Source organism: Macaca nemestrina, unplaced genomic scaffold, assembly GCF_043159975.1.
Source record: "Macaca nemestrina isolate mMacNem1 unplaced genomic scaffold, mMacNem.hap1 Scaffold_183, whole genome shotgun sequence".
Taxonomy (NCBI): Eukaryota; Metazoa; Chordata; class Mammalia; order Primates; family Cercopithecidae; genus Macaca; species Macaca nemestrina.
The window spans coordinates 1-9,600 of NW_027257666.1; the positions used below are offsets into that span (position 1 = coordinate 1).

A 9,600-nucleotide genomic window follows, 5' to 3' on the forward strand; every position below is an offset into this window, starting at 1 on the left:
TCTCTCCAGCCCTGTACTTTTAAAGGCCATTTCAGAAAAACATTCAAGTTTTCTTCCTCATTGGTCCATTTCTTGACCTGCGCACTTGGCCATCAGAAAAAAAATGGAATATGGTGAGTATAATTAACTAGGGTAGAGATTACCAGCTGCTTTAATAAATCTCATACTCTTACTGGCTTGACATAATAAAAGATTAGTTTTCACTTATGCAAGAGTCAGTGTGAATACTCTTGGTTGCCAGGCATTCATTCAGAGACCCAGGCTCCTACATTGTGGCTCCACCATCTCCTAGGGTAAGAGTCGTGGGCCAAATTGGGCATGCCAGCTGTTTGTAAATGAAGTTTTACTAGAACACAGTCACACTCATTTACCTATGTATTTATGGCTGCTTTTGCAGTCTGACAGCAGTTGCAACAAAGACTGTGTAGCTCAGAAGCCTAAAATATTTACATCTGGCCCTTTACAGAAAAAATGTGTTTATCTCTATTCTAAGGTCTTGGAATTCTCTCTGGGACATCTGCATCTGGCCAAATAATGTCCTCCAGTGGACAGAGAATGTGTATTATCATTTAGAACATTTTAATGGGCCAGGTCCAGAAGGGATACACAGAACTTCTGCCCACGTTCCATTGGCCAGAACTCAGTTCCTGGCTTTATGTCACTGCAAGGGAAGCTGGGAAATGTAGTCTAGCTGTGTGCTCAGAAGGAAAGAGAAATGGAGAAATGGGCTTGGAGAAGAAGTGTGCAGACTCTGCCACAGGTGGAGGGGCAGGCCTACTCATCCAAGTCTGCATGTACACTGGAGATTCATTTTTTTTTTTTTTTTTTTTTTTAGAAAGGGTCTTGCTCTGTCACTCAGGCTGGAGTACAGTGATGTGATCATAGCTCACTGCAGCCTTGAACTCCTAAGCTCCAGTGATCCTCCTGCCTCAGCCTCCTGAGTAGCTGGGACTACAGGTGTGTGCAATCATGGCTGGCTAATTTTTTATTTTTTGTAGAAATGGAAGTCTCACTATGTTGCCCAGGCTGGTCTCAAACTCCTTGGCTCCAACAATCCTCCAGCCTCAGCCTCCCAAAGTGCTGAGATTACAGCTGTGAGCCACCATGCCAGGCCTGGAGATTCAAATCTTGTCCGAAACAGTAAAAGTACCTACTCTCCTGTCCTCTCTTCATTTTATGACCACTGGCTCAGGTTTATATGGACGAAGGCTTTAGAAGGGTCATGGGGAAATCATTTATTTATGCTTTGTGTCGGTGTTCATCACTCAGCTTGCACATGGTCCCAGGGGCTGCTTAAATATAGGTCGGTGCCCAGAGCCCAAGTCACTTCTCAGAAACTCGCTGAAAATCACATGAGCTCGAGACTAGAAGGAACGCTGGAGCTGGACTGTCTTTCACTGGGAGGAGGGGCGGTCCCTCAGTTCTTACGGCCCTTAGGAGCAGATCTCTCTTTCTCCCGGGACAGCCCAGCCCCTGGAAGGACAGCTGTGATTCTTGGAAAGTTCTTCTGAGACTTGTCTTCCTGCGAGCCGTTGCACCGTTCCTCCGTCTGCGCTGTGAGCTGCAGAGTGGGTCGTCTGGTTTTCTCCGGTGTGCAGGGCAGATCAGAAACTTGGCCATGACAGGCCTCCCACTCCACTTCCTCGTCAGACCCAGCCACCCTAGGGAAGCTGCCTGTGCTCTTCTTTCCCGGAGGCCTCAGCTGCCTTTTGCCAGGGAGCCTAGACACCTGCTTTCCAGATGACAGGGAGACCTGCATAGAGGTGTGAGCGCTCATTGCTCGCTCTAGGAAGCCTCTAAGTGAATCCACCCCCTGCCATGGCCCCACTGAGATGCGTGACAGAGGAGCCACTGTCCGCTGTCAGAAACACTTCTATGGACTAGCCAATGCTTCATGCTGGCCTGGAAGGTGGGCAGGGCAGGTGGACCTTTACAGTTGCTTGGTGGGGCCACTCTGGTCCAAAGTCTGGCCTTCGGTTATGAGGGTCCTGGGGAAATATTGGGTTTCCATCCTCAAGAAGTTTACCTCCTTTATAATATATGGTAATATTTGGATTTGTGTTTTTTTGCTTTTTTTTTGAGATGGAGTTTCGCTCTTGTCGCCCAGGCTGGAGTGCAGTGGCACGATCTCGGCTCACTGCAAGCTCTGCCTCCCAGGTTCAAGAGATTCTCCTGCCTCAGCCTCCCGAGTAGCTGGGATGACAGGGACCCACCACCATGCCCAGCTGATTTTTTGCATGTTTAGTAGAGATGGGGTTTCACCATGTTGGTCAGGCTGGTCTCGAACTCCTGACCTCAGGTGATTCACCTGCCACAGCCTCCCAAAGTGCTGGGATTACAGGCATGAGCCACTGCACCTGGCTTGGATTTTTATTTTGTTTATTAGCATGTTACATTTGCAATAAACTAACCTGATTAAAAAGTAAAGGATTGCATAATGCGTTTTTAGAGATATTTCAATTCAAAATGGTGTTTTTAGAAAGGCTTATGGTACCTAGCAGGATTATCTGGGAAATTTACGGGTATGGGTTTTCATGGAATACAGCGTAATTTTATTATAATTATTATTTTCTGATAACATTAGGAATAAATCTGTTAATAGTTGAAATAAAGATATCATTATCAAGAAACAAAAAGAAGGGAGGAAAGACAAAAGAAAGCAAAGGAGGCAAGCTGCATCTTTCTTGGAGGCTCACCAGCAGCTGGAGGAGAAGCGCAGGATTCAGACTCAGAGGCTGGGCTCACCCCCGTCCTACAAGGCTCTCCTGTGACACTGCACAAGGTGGTGTGATTCTCTGAGGTCCTATGCTCTCAACTGTAAATAGGGCTAATTATACTACCTTACGACATAGTGCAATTCAAAGGACATCATACAGCTAAGCCACCTTTTACGGAAAAGTGTACAAATGTGAGGAATTTTCATTGCTGTCCTCCTGGAGGAGCCTGGAGGTCAGGCTTGGATTGGGTCTCAGCAGAATTAGGGAGCATGCCAGGGATAGATTCTAACCACACAGCAGCTGAGCCTGCTGTTTCCTTTTCTAATTGCTTCCTGGGATTCCTGCTTCCCCCAAAACATCTTGAAGATGGAGACCAAGTATTTCCTTCGGACCTGCATTAGGAAAGGCCAGACTCTCGACTTGGTAGCCTCGCCAAGGGACTGTCACCCTGGGAGGCTATGTCTAGCCAGTGATCCCACCAGCCCTCCAAGCCTTTCTTCTTCTTTTTCTTCTTTTTTGTGGGGGAAGGGATGAAGGCTCGCTCTGCTGTCCAGGCTGGAGTGCAGTGGTGCAATCTCGGCTCACTGCAACCTCCACCTTCAGGGTTCCAGAGATTCTCCTGCCTCAGTAGGTGGGACTACAGGCACCCACCACCAACCAGCTAATTTTTTTGTATTTTTAATAGAGATGGGGTTTTGCCATGTTGGCCAGGCTGGTCTTGAACTCCTGACCTCAGGTGATCTGCCTGCCTTGGCCTCCCAAAGTACTGGGATTACAGGCGTGAGCCACATAGTCTGGCCTCCAAGCCTTTCTTCTGAGGAGGTTGCTCTTCTGTGTATGTGGTACCTTTTAACTTTTGAAGGATGCTCTCAGATGCTTTCTTTCCTGATGTTCATAATCACCCAACGAGGCAGGCAGAGAGCAGTATTAGTAACTCAGTTTCCAGATTTGAGAGATCTGGGGGTTAATGGGTGAAATGGAGGAGAAAGGAAAGCGACCACTAAGTGTTTAGAACCTACCGTATGGAAACAAAGTGCTGGGCCAAAGGTGTGGGTTTCCGGTGGCGGAGAGTAACAGGTAGAACTGGGGCTGGAGTCCTGGTCTCCTGATTCTGCGTATTGCAGAATGGCACAAGGCAGAGGGGATTATGGGTAAGCAGTCCTGGGGGAGGGCGGGTAGACAGGAGAGTAACAGAGAGAGGCAGCGGAGGTGGAGAGGGAGGTTGGCAGTTGGCAAGTATGAGGCAGTGGGTGGGGTTGGGGCCACAGCTCCCATTATGTGGCTGTCATCAAAGTGCCCAAAGAAATAAAGGTTTGCAATTACAGGGAGACTTGGGTTTGGGAATCTCCCAGCAGCAGGGCCCAGATGTTAATTAAGCCTAAGATAGGTCATTATCCCTCTCCATTGGATTGAACAGAGGGAAACTGATACAGACGGCAGGTTAAATACTTGCCCATATGGCTGTTAGGTGTTATTATTTCTGGTTTTTAAGAGGCACCCAACATGGGGCTTTGGGGCTCAGCCAAGGGGAAGGAGGTCACATCTAAGTGCTAGTCACTGAGGAGGTTCCCCACTCCTCCCTCACAACTGAAGAAGGGCACTCGGCGTCTGCCCCGTGGCTGTTCTGGGGCCGTCCGACTTGTGTGCACACACTGAGGCCGCTGCAGAGCCGGAGAACAGCGTGCGGGGCGCAGAGGAGCTCTGCAGGGTGTTCTGCCCTCAGCCTGTCAGTGCAGCCAGGGAGAGGAGGCGGTGAAACCTGGAATGACCAGCGTGGCGTGGACACCCACCAGTCTGAGTGGACACTGGCGATGGCACTGGCCAGTGGGTCCTGGGGCCACTGCTTAGCCAGCTGTTAACTCTTTGATTGCTGAATCTTGGACAGGTGTGTGTAGTGGGCGCTCCCAGAGGAGACCCTTGGTAGCTGGGTGACACAAGAAGGAGTACTGGAGTGAGGTTTGGGTAAACAGGTGGCTGTTTAATAGATATGGAAGTAATTCAATGTTTTACCAATTAGTGTGGCTATAGTAGCAGATTATCAATCGTTAGAAAAGGACTTTTTAGATAAATTAATATACAAATATCAATGACTTTACAGTAATAATAATGACAACATATTATTATCATTTTTATTTTTATTTTTTGAGACAGAGTCTCACTCTGTCACCCAGGCTGGAGTTCAGTGGCACCATCTCGGCTCACTGCAACTTCTGTCCCCTGAGTTCAAGCAATTCTCCTGCCTCAGCCTCCTGAGTAGCTGGGATTACAGGCTCCTGCCACTGTGCTTGGCTAATTTTTGTCTTTTTAGTAGAGATGGGGTTTCACTATCTTGACCAGGCTGGTCTTGAACTCCTGACCTCACGATCCACCCACCTCAGCCTCCCAAAGTGCTGGCATTACATGTGTGAGCCACCACGCCCGGCCTATATTATTGTTAATAATAATACTATTTAATCCCTTCACAGAAGCACTGGGGGCTTTGTTTTCATGCCTATTTTCCAGCGGGCTCCCTTCTAGATATAAAGAGGATGTTCCTGACCTGTGGTCAGTGGACAGGAAGCCTAGGCTAACTCTTGCATTTGGGATGGTGAAAAGGAGAAAGTGGTTCTTTCTTGCTCATTATCTCAGTCACCAGGGTTTTGATGTTACTGCAACACAGATGGCAACCTGTGGATAGGCCGTCTGTTTCTGTTCACCTGTATAGATCACGTCATTGTACACTGATGAAAAAGTGAGTTGCTCAGGATGTAACTTGTGATTCTAAACATCAAATAGAATGGCAAATAGAAACTGCATGTCCTATATCACCTGCAAAAGCACCTTTGCCGATTGGTCTATCTCTATGTCACTCTTACCTTTGAAGCGAAGTTACAGGGGACGCCATTCCTCGACTGGCAGCTTGGAGAAGGTCGGCAATCATTTTCAGGCAAAGGCCATGGCATGACTTGGACTCCTCATGCTGCCTGTGGCTTCAGTCACTCCAGGTATACCAATTCTCCAGGATGCTATAAAGATTTCCTAATTAGACATTTATTGTGCTTGGAGACATGAGGATGAAGGCTGCTGGGCAGAGTGCGGCCATGATCTTAAAGATCAAAGTGAGATCTGGCTTACTTCTGGATCTTGACCTTATTTTTGTAGAGCTGAATAATAATAATAATAATAATAATAGCAAAGATGGAAAGAAGAGGCTTTTAAGTATTACAGTGGCCTAGTTATGCTCTACCTGGGAAAGGCAAACAGCTGTGAGTAACTCTAATTCTCTGCAGCATATCTGTTGAAAGGCTGACTGAACATTCAGGACAAGCCGTAGAACAGGCATGCCTGGATTTAAATGTCCAATCCTTTGTGTCAATCTTGGAGAATTAAACACAATCATGTAAACTACTGATTCAGGCCAGGCCTGCCATGCTTGTCCACAGCTCCCCCCACAGATGTCTGGTTTCTGAGTTGGCTCAGCCATGGGAAAGTCCCTGTTTAGGAGGACCTGCCTTTAATGTATTCTTGCTTTTCTCCTAAATTAGCATTCACCGTGATGCCTACAATCATGTTACAATCTACTTAAATCACCCAGGAATGTTTATAAAATACTTATAACGCAATAATTGAATTTCACAAATAATAACCCATATTTCACAGTTACAGCTTAGAACAACAATTTTATGTCCATGATCTCATTTGATCTTAAACAGCCCTTTGAGGTGGGCAGATGTTATAAGCTCCCTTTCATAGGTGAGGAAATTAAGCCACAGAGAGGGGGCATTGGCTTAGAGTCATAGTGTCAAAGATACAGCTGATCGTCTGGTTACAAACTGTCTTTTTCAGATGGAAAACCCAACTGGAACAAAGAGGCTTGCCCAGTTCTCCTAATAATTGGAGCAGAGCTGACATGCCAAGGGCATTTTTTTGCAATTATTTGAAGAAAGCCACCTGAAATCTAAGACACTGTCCATGTGATCAGTGGCTTCAGTTTGAATGTTCCTTGGGGTCAGAGCCTGGCCCGGAGCCTTTAACATGTGACCACCAGGGTTGTATTGAGCCCACAATTATCCAATTTAAAGCAACGTAAGAGACATAGAACCAAACTATTGAGGGTGGCACATTCAGTCCTGCGAGAGGGACAGAGAAAACAGGTGGGGCATTCATGGTGGTCCCGGGAACTTCAGCCACTCCAGAGGGTCCTGGAAGGCTCCATTGCCTGCTCCCCTCTTTCCACACCCCTGCCTCCATAACCTGTACTCCCCTCTGCCAGGAGCCTTGTCCTAGGCGTCAGGGTGGGAGAAGTCTCTGGTCCTGCCCCATTCCCACGGCCTCGCGCCACTGACCTCCTTACTACCCTCCCCTCTCTAAATCCCAAAAGGCTCTCCCACTGCCGGACACTGTGCCAGGCACTGAAGAATGGGCGACTTGCCACACAGTCCTGTCCTCAAGGAGCCTGTGGCTCAGGGAGAGGAGAGAAGGTCAGCGCTGCGCAGGACTGGTGGTGCTTCCCCATGGGGAGTGAACTCTCGGCAAAACGCCAGTGGAATGTGGAGATGGGCAGGGGCGGGAGGGGGGAGGAATGCTTAGCAGGGAAGAGGATAATGCCCATGAGCCCAGAGGGAAGAGTGGGATTAGAGACTGGGGAAGGCATTTAGGCTACAGGAATCAGATGAGTCCCCTGGGGCCAAGTGTGTGTGTGTGATGATGAGATATAAACAAGGGTCTGTCATTAAGAGCTTGTATATCCAACAACTTTGACCTTCCCATTGAAAACCATGGGTTTGAAGGATTTTGAGGACAGAGGGCCTGGTGCCCTGAGGCGATGGTATAGGAACTTCCTGCTGTGTGGTGTGGAGGAAGGATGGGGGTGAGGAGGATCTGGAGGCAGACAGAAGGTGAAAGAGGCTCTTGCAATAGTCCAGGTGGGATGAAGGCCTGGGCTGAGGGAGAGATGCTGGGAATGCGGAAAGGGCAGCTTCCAGGGATATTTCAAAGGAATCACGAGGACAGTGAGAAAGAAAGAGTCAGAAGCGCAGGGCTGCGCTGCAGCAGCTGGTATTGGCTCGGGAGACTGATCGTGCGTATCTTTGTCCAATTCTGCTCTTAGGGATGCAATGCTGGTAGCTTTAAACCAGCTACGGCAGACGTATTTAACACCACAGAAGTCAAGAAAGGCCCTTTCTCTGCAGAGAAAACATTAAACGTTGTTAAACATTGACCAGCACGCCTCTGCCAAAATACCTGAGGCTTCTCCTGCTGTGGGTGGTCCCGAGGGCAGTGTTAGCTGGAGCTGCCTGAGGAAGCTTCAGAGGCAGGTGAGATGGGTTTGGGTAAGGGATAGGTGTGGTAGCTGTGGGGTAAGGAAGGCATTTCTGGTGAACCTAATGGTATGAGCAGAGGTCCCCCTACTTCGGGGGTATCTTGGCACAGAGCAGGGAACTTAAGTGATACTCAGTGACGATCGTGGGCTATTGTCACCTACATTAGGTCTTTATGTGTTGGTAGATTGGATGCACCAATGAAATGTTCCTGAAATCCTGACAGGTACATGGTGCCGGTTTGCCAGGAACCTGCCTATGTGTGCCAGGAGTTCCGCTTCACACAGAACTTTCCCTGCACCCAGCTGCCATGGTTCATTATTCACCTTAAGGGTGACTCAGAAATCAGCTTAGATTATTATTTAGCAGGGGAGGAAACCGAATCCCAGAGAGTGCTTCCGTGACTTTCTTAAGACCACAGTCAGTTAAACCTTCATCAGCATTAGAACTTTGGAATTAGAACTTGTATTAGTTATCCACAGCTACATAACAAATTTCTCCCAAACTTAAAGAAAAAATAACTGTTTGTTGGTTTTTGTTTTTTTTTTTGAGACAGAGTCTCACTCAATTGCCCAGGCTGGAGTGCAATGGCATGATCTCAGCTCACTGAAACCTCCACCTCCGAGGTTCAAGTGATTCTCCCACCTCAGCCTCCTGAGTAGCTGGGATTACAGGCACCTGCCATCATGCCTGGCTAATTTTTGTATTTTTGCACAGATGGGGTTTCACCATGTTAGCCAGGCTGGTCTCGAACTCCTGACCTCAGTTGATCCGCACGCCTCGGCCTCCCAAAGTGCTGAGATTACAGGTGTGAGCCACTGTGCCTGGCCTTGTTTTGTTTCTAACTATGTTGCCCAGGTTGGCCTTGAACTCCCGGACTCAAGCCTCCTGAGTAGCCGTGACTACAGGCACGTGCCGCCAAGCCTGGCTTTAAAAAAATCATTTTAAGTGGCTTACAACATAATAAATATCTCACAATTCCTGTGAGTCAGGGATGCAGGAGTGATTTAACTCGGTGAATTTGACCTGGGGTCTTTCATGAAATTGCAGTCAAGATGTCAGCTTGGGCTGCAGTCACCTGCGTGGGGCTGGAGGATCTGTTTCCAACGGGCCCCACTCACAAGGCTGGCAAATTAGCACTGGTTGTGGGCAGAGGCTTTAGTTCTTCGTGGGCTGTTGGCAGGTGGCTTTAGTTCCTCACCAGGAGGGAGTCTGTATGGGGCTGCGTCTGCGTCCTCACAACATGGCGGCCAACTTCCTCCTGAGTGAATGATCCAGAAGAGATCAAGGTAGAAACTGCAATGCCTTTTATGACCTCACTTCAGAAGTCACACATCATCATTTCCATAATATCACAGTGGTTATACAAGTGAGTCCTGTTCAGCATGGGAGGAAAGAACATAAGAGGCAAAGATCACTCGGGACCGTCTTGGATATTGGCTACCACAGAACCCAACACAAGCAATAAGTCAAAATCATGAAGCTCCTGAAGTCAGAGGACATGGCTCTGCCATTTGGTAGGTAGGGATCCTGTTAAAGGCTCAGCTTCCGCATCTGGAAATGGAACTGTAGGCCTTGCCTGG

At 48.1% G+C, this 9,600-nt stretch overlaps 1 long non-coding RNA gene across 3 annotated transcripts; it reads right to left on the minus strand.

The window, feature by feature from the left end:
• Positions 1-1,673: 1,673 nt before the first annotated feature.
• LOC139361326 (uncharacterized) lies at positions 1,674-9,234 on the minus strand. 3 transcript variants are annotated; one of them, XR_011618861.1, is made up of 3 exons: positions 9,096-9,234; positions 5,573-5,722; positions 1,674-1,753 (listed from the first exon to the last, which is right to left on the minus strand). It is a non-coding gene; the product is annotated as an uncharacterized lncRNA (long non-coding RNA). The 3 variants fall into 3 exon arrangements; XR_011618860.1 differs by lacking the exon at positions 1,674-1,753 and adding an exon at positions 4,579-4,641; XR_011618862.1 differs by lacking the exon at positions 1,674-1,753 and adding an exon at positions 5,340-5,477.
• Positions 9,235-9,600: the final 366 nt, after the last annotated feature.